The sequence below is a fragment of the Aegilops tauschii genome, chromosome 1 (genome assembly GCF_002575655.3).
Source record: "Aegilops tauschii subsp. strangulata cultivar AL8/78 chromosome 1, Aet v6.0, whole genome shotgun sequence".
NCBI lineage: Eukaryota > Viridiplantae > Streptophyta > Magnoliopsida > Poales > Poaceae > Aegilops > Aegilops tauschii.
The window spans coordinates 470,454,256-470,468,863 of NC_053035.3; the positions used below are offsets into that span (position 1 = coordinate 470,454,256).

Consider the following 14,608-nt stretch of genomic DNA (forward strand, 5'->3'; position numbering starts at 1 on the left):
TTCTCCTAATGATGTGATCCCGTTAATCAAATGATAACTCATGTCTATGGCCAGGAAACACAACCATCTTTGATCAACGAGCTAGTCAAGTAGAGGCATACTAGTGACACTCTGTTTGTCTATGTATTCACACATGTATTATGTTTCCGGTTAATACAATTCTAGCATGAATAATAAACATTTATCATGATATAAGGAAATAAATAATAACTTTATTATTGCCTCTAGGGCATATTTCCTTCACCTTTGCAGTAGAAGCACGTAGTCTCAGGCTTAGGTCCAGACTTGGGCTTCTTCACTCGAGCAGCAACTTGCTTGCCGTTCTTCTTGAAGTTCCCCTTCTTCCCTTTGCCCCTTTTCTTGAAACTAGTGGTCTTGTCAACCATCAACACTTGATGTTTTTCTTGATTTCTACCTTCGCCGATTTTAGCATTGCGAAGAGCTTGCACTACTAGATTTCCCACTATATCCGAGGGTCAAATTACCGTCGGATATTTTTGCTCACCGTCGGATTTCTGTATAACCGACGGTACACCGTCGGCAATCTCCCGTCGGCTATGCTTGGTCGGCCATTACCGTAATAGCCGACGGTACTGTAGGGTAATACCTTCTTCAACGGTAATTAGCCGACGGTGTGCCGTCGGACATGTTTCAGTCACCAGACGGCTCACAGAAACTTGACGACACTTATAGCTGAGGGTTCCCCGTCGGGTATTTATTTTCTGACAGTTATGACTTGCCTTCGACTTTTGTAATAGTTGACGGTATATATTTGACCCTCGGGGTTCATTATAGCCGAGAGGAGGACCAAACTGTCAACTAGTATGACCGCTGACTGTGTATAAACCCCTACGGGGATTCCTTTAGTTGAGAGGCCAAACGACACCCTCAATACATAGATTCACTGATGGTGTGAAGTTTCCATTGGCATATTGTGTAGCTGTGATGCTTGTTCCATGGTAGGCCATTATTAGTCACCCTTCAAGGATTGCTTTCCATTTCAAATATATCTCATAATTGCACAACCCACATATGACCAAGAAACATAAACTATTATATTTAGCACACCATTCATAATATCAGAAGAGTCGCATCAAAATTACATTGATCACTGTGATCTATCTAGGAAGTTTGAAATGCAAAACAAAATAGTAACTAAGATCTAATGGTCCAAGCATTATGAATAAGCTAAATTGACCAGAACTTCATAACTTCACTTTGTTGCATGTCTTGACGAAAGACATTAGACTCGCACCATATGTATCATAACGCTCAACAATCATTTCCATAGACATCACCCCCCTTGCCATATATCACAATTCCTCGAGTACTGTTTCCAATTCCTAAGAAATGATTAGATAAGTTGTAAGGGAGATTAAATATGATGCAATACAGTTGAAATTTAATTGTGGATACTGTTAAAAAAACTTAGATGTTCTAATTGACTGGTTAGCTGCTATCTAACAGTATAACTACGTATTCATCTTTTGATCCTTCACATGCAATTTTCAGGGTAATATGAATCAGCAGGAACACACTCCAAATGATAGACAGTACTACACATTGCTCTGTGTACAAAAGGAATAATCTACCAATAAACCACACTGATTTCAATTTCATTATAAGTTTGCAGCAGTTCAGATCACATCATGCTTTTCGAATTACTTGTAACATTCATATAATTCAAAGCACATGACATTATTCTAATTCACTGTAACAATCCTATGTCCAGAAACATGTGCTATGGTTAGACCAAGATTGCTATGGTTAGACCAAGATTGCTATAATGAAACCAAGCTTGTCATACATTCTCAAAAGTATCAAGGTCTCAAAAGCTGAGGACCCAAAGAGCAAAGCTAGTACAGGGAAAGCCAAAAGCTAGAAAGGAGGACGCCTGGCATATTGTCTAATCATATTGTCTAATGTTGAAGTATTTTTCTCTGTGCAAATGATTTGACTGTAATTAATTATAGCAACATCTCTGCCTATATGAGTTCAAGCCAATTGTGCCCCTTAGATACTCTTATACTAAGAATTAATAATCAAGTACACTAGAAGTACAGAAAATTATCTACAACTCTCGCATTGTCACCATAAATCAACTTTGAAAGTAACTCATCCAGAAACAGATAAACGTAATACTGCAACAAGTAAATGCTGCATGACTGCAGTACTGCTTTGATTAGAACATCTAGTTTTTTTACCAGAATTGAACACAAACAAGATACTCTGCAGTCTGCAGATGAAAGGAGAAGAAACAAAATATCTTCAGCAGCGACGGGAGGTAATCGTGATTGGAAAAGGTCATCAGGCGAAGGGGGTGCCGTTGTGTGGCAAGGTTCACTGTTCCACCCTTCCTCGCCCAGCATAAAACTGGCTCAGTAGACCATCGGATTCTGGGGGCTTGAGTCATGTGCCTAAGCTCAAAAGATTTATATTCTTGCTCTTCAGTTAGGCCCGACTTAGACCTGCATGATAGCATAGTGCATTTAAGTATAACAAGAAGCCCCTACTCTACATATTTGAGAAAGAACACACGGGACATGATGTTAACATGACAGTGGCTGCACCAACCTTAGGCACATGAGTTAAATGTTCCAGAACTACAAAATACTGCGAAGAAAAGCAAAAGCGAGATTTTAAAACTTACAATTATATCTACAAACCCAAACTGAAGGAAAAGTAACCAGGAATGTACGTACTCCATGAATGGAGGGCCTCTTCAATGTTAATTGGTTTGCTTGGCAGGGACTGCTAGTTAAGCTATACAGTAGTATGAAGTATACATCCCGATCATGATTACACACGCTGACACAGTGTCTCTTCTCTGTACTATAGTGCCAACTGCTGCAATTAGCTAGCCTTGGCCAAACATATATGCATCAACACAAGTCCGCTAGCTCACCTCACTGGCACCAAATGTCCATTCGCTAGTTAATGAAACTATTTTTCAACACATAGGCTTACTTTATTTTCAAAACTAATAGGCTTGGCTTTGTTTTTCAACAACCATATAAAAAATAGACCTAAACAGACATGCAAACAACCATGGCCATTGGCCTCGATGTACAACCTGAATCTCACCACCACAGTAGCCTGCCGTGGCACATCTCCTCCATCTACCCAGTATTCAACTTGAAACACACGAGCAAATCCTGCACCCCAACCACCAGAAAAAAGCCCACCATCCATTACAACAGAACACATACGCCACACAGATGACCTGCTCGACGAATTGTGCGAAGGAGGTGGCGACCAAACCTCATACTGGCGGGCGAATGCGCGAGTGAGCGTGGTCCACTCGGCAACGTCAGGTGACCACTTGGATGAGGAGGAGCTTCAAGAAAGGGCAGAAGGCCGATACAAGGCGCAGGAGCTGGAGGGATAGAGAGCCCACGAAGAATACCGCTGCGGTCCTGAGGAGAGGCGCCGAGCACCTATTGGTTAGGGCGACGAGGCCAAGCCAACCAGATCCGGCAGCGTCGTGGCTGAGGGCTGCCAGATCTGAGGGCCACGAAGACCTATACGGGAGTTGAAGGGAGCGGGTGACATTACTGGACTAGGGAGGGCGACGAGGGTTAGAGGGTGGAAGTATGCAGCCGGATTGACGGCTGATGGCGGGGTTGGCGCATGACGGCGAGGAAGCGAGAAGAGAAGATGCGTCGTGGGAGGTTTCATCAGAGGGAAAAGGGACGAGGGATGGGAGGACGTGGGCACGTGGCCGATAGAAGATGGGCTGTAAAATTTGCTCAGGGGCAAGAGGGAAATAATGGCGCGAGGTGAAATGGTTCTTTGGTCCTGCCTGAAAAAAGAATGTTATATAAAAATTAATATACATACCACACGTATTCAGTAAAAAAACAAAGTATATCGAAAGTAATTATTTTTAGGTTCCCATAAAATGTAATTGTGGCGACCACAACTCCAAACTTTTTTTTGCGTGAGAAACTATCGATCCATTCATCTTCAATCATGATAGTACAAAAAACAACAGAGGTAATAAAAGTTACAACTAGGTCAGTGGACCATCTAGCGACTACTACAAGCACTCGAGCGAGCCGAAGGCGCGTCGCCGTCACTGGCCTCACTCGCTGTAGCCTGGAAAATCTTGTTGTAGTCGACAATCGGGAAGTCGTCGTGCCAATGCCCATTGGACCAACACACCCGAGCAGCAACTATCGTCGATGAAGAAACTCGTAGATCAGAAGGATTAAATCTGTAAACACCCAAACAAAACCGAACGAAAACCGGATGCAAACAGATCCTTCAAAGACTAGCATCGACGGAATCCCGTGAAATCCAATGGAGACACAGCTTCGCACGCCCTCCGATAGTTCTAGACGCAACTCCAAACTTGACGGAGAACTACGAAGGACAAACCATGCACACCACATGGCCCCGCCGCCGTAACTTTGACTTCAGGGTGAAAAACAAACTGAGGCAATCCCGCGGACACGTCAGAGAGGAGTCGACTACAAAAAGAATTCTCGCGTCATTAACATGGTTACCTCCATCATTGTTGCCACATAAGCCTAGACACCACAACCTCGTCATCCGTCGGTCCCGCTTGCCGATGCCGAACTCCCAAGATGAAGCCCCTGAGCAGAATACAGCACCAACGCATCGCCACAGTCACACAAGATCAAGGGTTTCCCACGAAGTGGTCGTGATGGCCGGATCCGCATGGGATTGGTGCAAGAGCAAAACAGTTATACCTCCAGGAAGGTCAATGATGGTCACAGCCGCCGCCATCACTAGTCACAGCACAAAAGCCGAGACAGGGTCTTCACCCAAGCTTGAACACCACCTCAGCCGCACATCATCTTGCACAAGCTCCGACAAGCCCACCAATCACCACCACCATCAAAGCTGCCACCGACAAAGAAGCCCCAAGACCCGCAACAGCCATCAGCACCTCGCGGAGACCACCGGCGGCTAAGCTCCATCACGAATAGCCAGATCCACCAACTGTCGTCCAGCACATGGCCACCGAATGCAGCGCGAGTTGCTGTGCCCTGTCGAGCGCAAGAAACAATAGAGCGCTGCCCGACGCCAAGAACCAACATGGTTCCGAGCCGCAACCATGCATCCGATGCGCCGACCGTGCTCTCTGGAGACCAGAACTACGACAGTCGTAGCCAAAGGTATCCACACGTCAGGCCACCTCATGGTCCGCCGCGCCAGCACATCTGCAGTCTGCGGCCGCCGCCATACCTTTTTGACACCACGCCGGAGCACATCCGAGTGACAACCTACTCAAGCGCATGGCACCGGCCGATACCGTGTACGCGACGTTTGCCGCTGCAACCGCCGGAACTGGGCACTAGGACTCAAATCCCAATTGCACTAGACCGCCCCATGGCCCACTGCGCCCGAGCTGTAGTCCCTCACTGTGCCATCGCGTGGCCATAATGGCAGATCCATGCCGCCGAGCCCCTTATGCTCCTACACCGCCACACGACACTCCATCGTAGCACCACAAGCCACAAAGAAACACCGCGTCAGCCGGTACAAGAAACACACGCGTTGCATCAGTACCCCATGCATGGTAGTAGTACCAGCCGCCACTACCGAACACCCAGGACCATCGTCCCAGCTTCCCAAACACACGACAAACCTCCTAGCGCTGCTCCCCTGCGCCTCCGTGCCTCCAATTGGAATCTTCTTATTGGGTGTTATATGGAATATAACATCCATCATTGTACATTTATTGATGTTGTCCATTGAAACATACCATCGAGAGGGAAAGTTAACCGCCGATTATTACTATAGACTATCGAGTATTTCTCAAATAACCGAGAGGCACACATGTACCGTCGGCCATTTTCACTCATAGGTGAGAGTTTTCTTTTCACCTTTGGCTATTAAATTTCACCATCGGGCATTACATCTAATCCCCATGGGTGTGGCAAAAATCGTCGGGCATTACATGTAATCCCCGAGGGGCACCAAAAACCGTCGGGTATTACAATTAATCGTCGGGCATTACATGTAATCCCCGTGGGTGCAGGGAAACCCGTCGGGGATTACATGTAATCCCCGTGGGTGTAGGAAAAACCGCCGGGCTTTATAATGAACCGTCGGCCATTAAGTTGGATACCCGAGGGGTGGATTTTAACCGTCGGGCATTCTAGTATACCGTCGGGTATTGGTGGTAATACTTGTGAGTTGACACTAACCGTCGGCAATTGCAGCTACCGTCGGCTATTACTGTAATAACCGACGGACCGTCGGCTATTAGGTTTCACCGTCGGAAATATGGGGATTTCTAGTAGTGTTGGGAATTGTTTTTTTCATCCCTTGCATATTATAGTTCATCACGAAGTTCTAGTAACTTGGTGATAGTGACCAGAGAACTTTGTCAATTACTATCTTATCTGGAAGATTAACTCCCACTTGATTCAAGCAATTGTAGTACCTAAACAATCTGAGCACATGCTCACTGGTTGAGCTATTCTCCTCCATCTTTTAGGCAAAGTACTGTCAGAGGTCTCATACCTCTCGACATGGGCATGAGTCTGAAATACTAATTTCAACTCTTGGAACATTTTATATGCTCCATGACGTTTCAAAAATGTCTTTGAAGCCCCGATTCTAAGCCGTAAAGCATGGTACACTAAACTATCAAGTAGTCATCATATCGAGCTTGCCAAACGTTCATAACGTCTGCATTTGCTCCTGCAATCGGTCTGTCACCTAGCGGTGCATCAAGGACATAATTCTTCGGTGCAGCAATGAGGATAATCCTCAGATCACGGATCCAATCCGCATCATTGCTACTAACATTTTTCAACATAGTTTTTCTCTAGGAACATATCAAAATAAACGGGGAGCAACATCGCGGGCTATTGATCTACAACATAGATATGCTAATACTACCAGGACTAAGTTCATGATAAATTAAAGTTCAATTAATCATATTACTTAAGAACTCCCACTTACATAGACATCCCTCTAGTCATCTAAATGATCACGTGATCCAAATCAACTAAACCATGTCCGATCATCACGTGAGATGGAGTAGTTTTCAATGGTGAACATCATTATGTTGATCATATCTTCTATTAGCTCGACCTTTCGGTCTCCAGTGTTCCGAGGCCATATCTGCATATGCTAGGCTTGTCAAGTTTAACCCGAGTATTCTGCGTGTGCAAAACTGTCTTACACCCGTTGTAGATGAACGTTGAGCTTATCACACCTGATCATCACGTGGTGTCTCGGCACGACGAACTTTGGCAACGGTGCATACTCAGGGAGAATACTTTTACCTTGAAATTTAGTGAGAGATCATCTTATAATGCTACCGTCAAACAAAGCAGAATAAGATGCATAAAGGATAAACATCACATGCAATCAATATATGTGACATGATATGGCCATCATCATCTTGTGCCTTTGATCTCCATCTCCAAAGCATCGTCATGATCTCCATCGTCACCAGCATGACACCATGATCTCCATCATCTTGATTTATATCAATGTGTCGTCACATGGTCGTCTCGCCAACTATTGCTCTTGCAACTATTGCTATCGCATAGCGATAAAGTAAAGCAATTATTTGGCGCTTGCATCTTATGCAATAAAGAGACAACCATAAGGCTTCTGCCAGTTGCCGATAACTTCAACAAAACATGATCATCTCATACAACAACTTATATCTCATCACGTCTTGACCATATCACATCACAACATGCCCTACAAAAACAAGTTAGACGTCCTCTACTTTGTTGTTGCAAGTTTTACGTGGCTGCTACGGGCTTAGCAAGAACCGTTCTTGCCTACGCATCAAAACCACAACGATAGTTCGTCAAGTTAGTGTTGTTTTAACCTTCTCAAGGACCGGGCGTAGCCACACTCGGTTCAACTAAAGTTGGAGAAACTGACACCCGCCAGCCACCTATGTGCAAAGCACGTCGGTAGAACCAGTCTCACGTAAGCGTACGCGTAATGTCGGTCCGGGCCGCTTCATCCAACAATACTGCCGAACCAAAGTATGACATGCTGGTAAGCAGTATGACTTGTATCGCCCACAACTCACTTGTGTTCTACTCGTGCATATAACATCTACGCATAAACCTGGCTCGGATGCCACTGTTGGGGAACGTAGTAATTTCGAAAAAAATCCCACGCACGCGCAGGATCATGGTGATGCATAGCAACGAGAGGGGAGAGTGTGTCCACGTACCCTCGTAGACCGAAAGCGGAAGCGTTATGACAACGCGGTTGATGTAGTCGTACGTCTTCACGATCTGACCGATCCAAGTACCAAACGCACGGCACCTCCGAGTTCAGCACATGTTTAGCTCGATGACGTCTCGCGAGCTCCGATTCAGCAAAGCTTCGCCGGAGAGTTTCTTCAGCACGATGGCGTGATGACGGTGATGATGATGCTACCGACGCAGGGCTTCGCCTAAGCACCGCTACGATATGATCGAGCTGGATTATGGTGGAGGGGGGCACCGCACACGGCTGGGAGAGATCAACGGATCAACTTCTGTCTAGAGGTGTCCCCTGCCCCCGTATATAAAGGACCAAGGGGGGAGGTCGACCGACCCCTGTAGGGCGCGCCAGGAGGAGGAGTCCTCCTCCTAGTAGGAGTAGGACTCCCCTCTTTCCTACTCCTACTAGGAGGGGGAAAGGAAGGGGGAGAGGGAGAAGGAAAGGGCGGCGCCGCCCCCCTCTCCTAGTCCAATTCGGACCAGAGGGGGAGGGGCGCGTGGCCTGCCCTAGGCCAGCCCTCTCTCTCCACTAAGGCCCATCAGGCCCACTATTTCTCCGGGGGGGGGGTTCCGGTAACCCTCCGGCACTCCGATTTTCTCCAAAACCACCCGGAACATTTCCGGTGTCCGAATATAGTCATCCAATATATCGACTTTACGTCTCGACCATTTCGAGACTCCTCGTCATGTCCTTGATCATATCCGGGACTCCGAACTACCTTCGGTACATCAAAACACAAAAACTCATAATACCTATCGTCACCGAACTTTAAGCGTGCGGACCCTACGGGTTCGAGAACTATGTAGACATGACCGAGACACGTCTCCGGGCAATAACCAATAGCGGAACCTGGATGCTCATATTGGCTCCCACATATTCTACGAAGATCTTTATCAGTCAAATCGCATAACAACATACGTTGTTCCCTTTGTCATCGGTATATTACTTGCCCGAGATTCGATCGTCGGTATCTCAATACCTAGCTCAATCTCGTTACCGGCAAGTCTCTTTACTCATTATGTAATGCATCATCCCGCAACTAACTCATTAGTCACACTGCTTGCAAGGCTTATTGTGATGTGCATTACCGAGAGGGCCCAAAGATACCTCTCCGACAATCGGAGTGACAAATCCTAATCTTGATCTATGCCAACTCAACAAGTACCATCGAAGACACCTGTAGAGCACCTTTATAATCACCCAGTTACGTTGTGATGTTTGGTAGCACACAAAGTGTTCCTCCTGTATTCGGGAGTTGCATAATCTCATAGTCATAGGAACATGTATAAGTCATGAAGAAAGCAATAGCAACATACTAAACGATCAAGTGCTAAGCTAGCGGAATGGGTCAAGTCAATCACATCATTCTCCTAATGATGTGATCCCGTTTATCAAATGACAACTCATGTCTATGGCTAGGAAACTTAACCATCTTTGATTCAACAAGCTAGTCAAGTAGAGGCCTACTAGTGACACTCTGTTTTGTCTATGTATTCACACATGTATTATGTTTCCGGTTAATACAATTCTAGCATGAATAATAAACATTTATCATGAAATAAGGAAATAAATAATAACTTTATTATAGCCTCTAGGGCATATTTCCATCAATAAAACTCCCTATGTACCCCGCAAATACCATTTTTAGAAAATGTCACGAATATAAACTTGCTCAAAGTTTAGAATGTTTGACCCGAGACAAAGCTAATATGCGAATTAAATAAAACGGAGGGAGTATTAGAAGCTTATGCGCTATTTTTTCTGTGTATTTCCTATGTTGGTTTTCAATAGTTTTCGGTTTTTTTGTTCCTTTACTTGTTTTCTTCAGGTTTTTTAGGTTTTCTTCTTTTATTCGATGTTCTTGTTTGGTCAGATTTGATGGAAGATTTATCAATCGCTGATGAAGGAGGACACATGTTATTGTTTGGCCACCGGATGGGCATAGCTATGCATATTCATCATTTTGTACAGGTTCTTGGTCTTTCATATAAGGATTTATGCACACAGGATTTAAAACTGATCTCACCTTTCCATCAATAAAAACAGAAGTAAAAGTTGCACCTGTATGGATCCTTTCCTCATTTCCTATCTCCGCAGAGTGCTCCGTTTTGCAGCTAGAAGGTCACGGAGAAAGATGTTGTTGACGAGTATATATCAAAAAACTACCACATTACGAGCTAGGGTAACAAAAACTACCAAGGGGGCACGAGACGGTGCCCAAGGGGGGCACGAGGCAGGGGGGCGCGCCCCACCCCCGGGGCATGCCCCTGACCCACGTGGGCCCCCTGTACCGCAGTTTCTGCTCTTCTTTGGCTGCAAGAAAGCTAATTTTCGGAGAAAAATCTGGGCGAAGGTTTCAATCCAATCGGAGTTACAGATCTCCATATATATATGAAACGGTGAAAGGGCAGAACACAGGAACGCAGAAACGGAGAGAGACAAATCCAATCTCGGAGGGGCTCTCGCCCCTCCCATGCCATGGAGGCCAAGGACCATAGGGGAAACCCTTCTCCCATCTAGGGAGGAGGTCAAGGAAGAAGAAGAAGGGGTCCCCCTCTCCCCTTCTCTTCCGGTGGCGCCGGGACGCTGCCGTGGCCACCATCATCATCACCGCGATCTTCACCAACACCTCCGCCATCTTCACCAACATATCCATCACCTTCCCCCCTCTATCTACAGCGGTCCACTCTCCCGCAACCCGCTGTACCCTCTACTTGGTGCTTTATGCTTCTTATTATTATCCAATGATGTGTTGCCATCCTATGATGTCTGAGTAGATTTTCTTTGTCCTTTCGGTGGTTGATGAATTACTATGATTGATTTAATTTGCTTGTGGTTATGTTGCTGTCCTTTGGTGCTCATCATATGAGCGCGCGTGTGGATCACACCATAGGGTTAGTTGTATGTTGATAGTACTATGTATTGGAGGGCAAGAGTGACAGAAGCTTCTACCTAGCATAGAAATTGATGCATACGGGATTGAAGGGGGACCAATATCACTTAATGCTATGGTTGGGTTTTACCTTAATGAACGTTAGTAGTTGCGGATGCTTGCTAATAGTTCCAATCATAAGTGCATAGAATTCCAAGTCAGGGATGACATGCTAGCAGTGGCCTCTCCCACATAATACTTGCTATCGGTCTAGTAAAGTATTCAATTGCTTAGGGACAATTTCGCAACTCCTACCACCACTTTTCCACACTCGCTATATTTACTTTATTGTGTCTTTATTTAAACAGCCCCTAGTTTTTATTTACGTGCTCTTTATTATCTTGCAAACCTATCCAACAATACAAAGTACTTCTAGTTTCATACTTGTTCTAGGTAAAGCAAACGCTAAGCGTGCGTAGAGTTGTATCGGTGGTCGATAGAACTTGAGGGAATATTTGTTCTACCTTTAGCTCCTCGTTGGGTTCGACACTCTTACTTATCGAAAGAGGCTACAATTGATCCCCTATACTTGTGGGTTATCAAGACCTTTTTCTGGCGCTGTTGCCGGGGAGTCATAGCGTGGGGTGAATATTCTCGTGTGTGCTTGTTTGCTTTATCAATAAGTAATTTTTATTTGTTGTTCTTAGTTGTTCTTTATCTTTAGTTATGGATATGGAATACCAAATACCAAAAAAATTAGGTGTACTTGCTACTCATGGAGATGGGGAACCTCCTAAAACCCTCGATGATCATTATGTGAAGAATATTTTGTACCACTTTGATAATCCTGAGAAAACCTCATTCAATTATGTAATGGGAGACACGTTGGACCAACGTGAATACTTTAGGGATTATCGCTTGACTCAAAAAGGGAAACTATTATGGGATCAAATTTATATGTTGAAGTGGTATGCTTGGCAAGTATGCTTGAGATATGATTATACTTGTTGCTCTAGGATGAAGGCTCCACACCTTCCCTTTTCATGCAAATTTAATGATAATGAAACCTTGGCTTCTTATGCTAGAGGTATATATCATAACTATGATGTGGAACAAATAGAAGAATTTGTTGCTTTTATGGGTGCTTATGAAATTGAATCTATGTTCAAAGAGTTTGAAAATCTTTATGATGCTGTTTATCGACCTGAAAATTTAGCTATCCTTAAATATTGCTATGCCAATTATGAATTAAATTCCGATATTGATGCATTTATTGAGAAAGTCTCCGCTGTCAAGAAGAGACTAATATTTTGCGGGAGTCTATGGAAGAAGAAATTGATGACATTGTGAGCTCATTGGATGAAAAAGATGATGAGGAGAGCGAAGAACAAAAGGAGGAAGAGCGGATTAGCTACCCGTGCCCACCTTCTAATGAGAGTAACTCTTCAACTCATACATTGTTTAATTTCCTTTCGTGCTTACCGAAGGATGATTGCTATGATGATTGTTATGATCCCGTTGATTCTTTTGAAATATCCCTTTTTGATGATGCTTGCTATGCTTGTGGCCATGATGCCAATATGAATGATGCTTATGGAGATGAACTTGCTATAGTTCCTTATGTTAAACATGAAATTGTTGCTATTGGACCCACACATGTTAGTCCTATTATCTTTTTGAATTCTCCAAACTACACTATATCGGAGAAGTTTGCTTTTATTAAGGATTATATTGATGGGTTGCCTTTTACCGTTGCACATGATGATTTTGATGAATACAATATGCATGTGCTTTCTGCTCCTACTTGCAATTATTATGAGAGAGGAACTATATCTCCACCTCTCTATGTTTCCAACACGATAAAATTGCAAGAAACTGCTTATACTATGCATTGGCCTTTACTATGTGTGCATGAATTGTTCTTTTATGACATGCCGATGCATAGGAAGAGAGTTAGACTTCGTTGTTGCATGATTTATGTTACTTTGTGCTCACTACTAAATGCCAAATCATTGCTAATTAAAATTGGCTTTGATATACCTTGGGATCCGGGTGGATTCACTACTTGAGCACTATATGCCTAGCTTAATGGCTTTAAAGAAAGCACTGCCAGGGAGACAACCCGGAAGTTTTAGAGAGTCATTTATTTCTGTTGAGTGCTTTTATATAGTTTAAAAACAAAACAAAAAATAAAGAGGGGAACCCAAAACTTTTTCAAAAAGGAAAGTGAAAGTGAGAGAGACAAGCATTGTTGAAGTGGGAGCTAGCCTTGAACTTTGTTCATGCTCACGGAAACTTTGTGAATCTTGATTACAGAAACTTTTCAACAAAAAAATTATCCCCTTGTACAGCTCCATTGTATAATAAAAATAATGTGCCAAGGTTTGCCTTTAGGATGTTTACAATGCTTGTTGGTTTGTACGGTGCAGGACAGAAACTTTGGCTGTAGTGCGCGATTTTTAAATTTTTATTGGAACGTCAAACGGTTCTGATTCTTTTTTCACTGTCTTTATATACAAATTTTTTATTTTTCATAATTTTTCAAGTATCAGAAGTATGGTGAATGTTCAGATTATTACAGACTGTTCTGTTTTAGACAGATTCTGTTTTTGATGCATAGTTTGCTTGTTTTGATGAAACTATCAATTTATATCAGTGGATTAAGCCATGGAAAAGTTATATTACAGTAGCTACAATGCAAAAACAAAATATGGATTGGTTTGCAACAGTACTTAGAGTAGTGATTTGATTTATTATACTAACGGATCTTACCGAGTTTTCTGTTGAAGTTTTGTGTGGATGAAGTGTTCGAGGATCGAGGAGGTCTCCATGTGAGAAGAAGGAAGAGAGGCAAGACCTCAATCTTGGGGATTCCCAAGGCACCCCAAGTAAATATTGATGGAGACTCAAGCGTCTAAGCTTGGGGATGCCCCGGAAGGCATCCCCTCTTCCTTCAACAAATATCGGTATGTTTTCTGATTCGTTTCGTTCATGCGATATGTGCAAATCTTGGAGCGTCTTTTGCATTTAGTTTTCTCTTTTCTTTCATGCACCATGCTGGTATGAGATAGTCCTTGGTTGATTTATAGAATGCTCATTGCACTTCACTTATATCTTTTGAGTATGGCTTTATAGAATGCTTCATGTGCTTCACTTATATCATTTGAAGTTTGGACTGCCTGTTTCTCTTCACATAGAAAACCGCCATTTGTAGAATGCTCTTTTTATTCACTTATATTTGTTAGAGCGTGGGCATATCTTTTGTAGAAAGAATTAAACTCTCTTGCTTCACTTATATCTATTTAGAGAGATGACAGAAATTGGTCATTCACATGGTTAGTCATAAAATCCTACATAAAACTTGTAGATCACTGAATATGATATGTTTGATTCCTTGCAATAGTTTTGCGATATAAAGATGGTGATATTAGAGTCATGCTAGTGGGTAGTTGTGGATTAGTAGAAATACTTGTGTTGAGGTTTGTGATTCCCGTAGCATGCACGTATGGTGAACCG

At 43.6% G+C, this 14,608-nt stretch overlaps 1 long non-coding RNA gene across 2 annotated transcripts; it reads right to left on the bottom strand.

The window, feature by feature from the left end:
* Positions 1-1,033: 1,033 nt before the first annotated feature.
* Positions 1,034-3,678, bottom strand: LOC141021150 (uncharacterized). 2 transcript variants are annotated; one of them, XR_012181172.1, is made up of 3 exons: positions 3,262-3,678; positions 3,074-3,155; positions 1,034-2,468 (listed from the first exon to the last, which is right to left on the bottom strand). It is a non-coding gene; the product is annotated as an uncharacterized lncRNA (long non-coding RNA). The 2 variants fall into 2 exon arrangements; XR_012181166.1 differs by having other exon boundaries at positions 1,034-3,155.
* Positions 3,679-14,608: the final 10,930 nt, after the last annotated feature.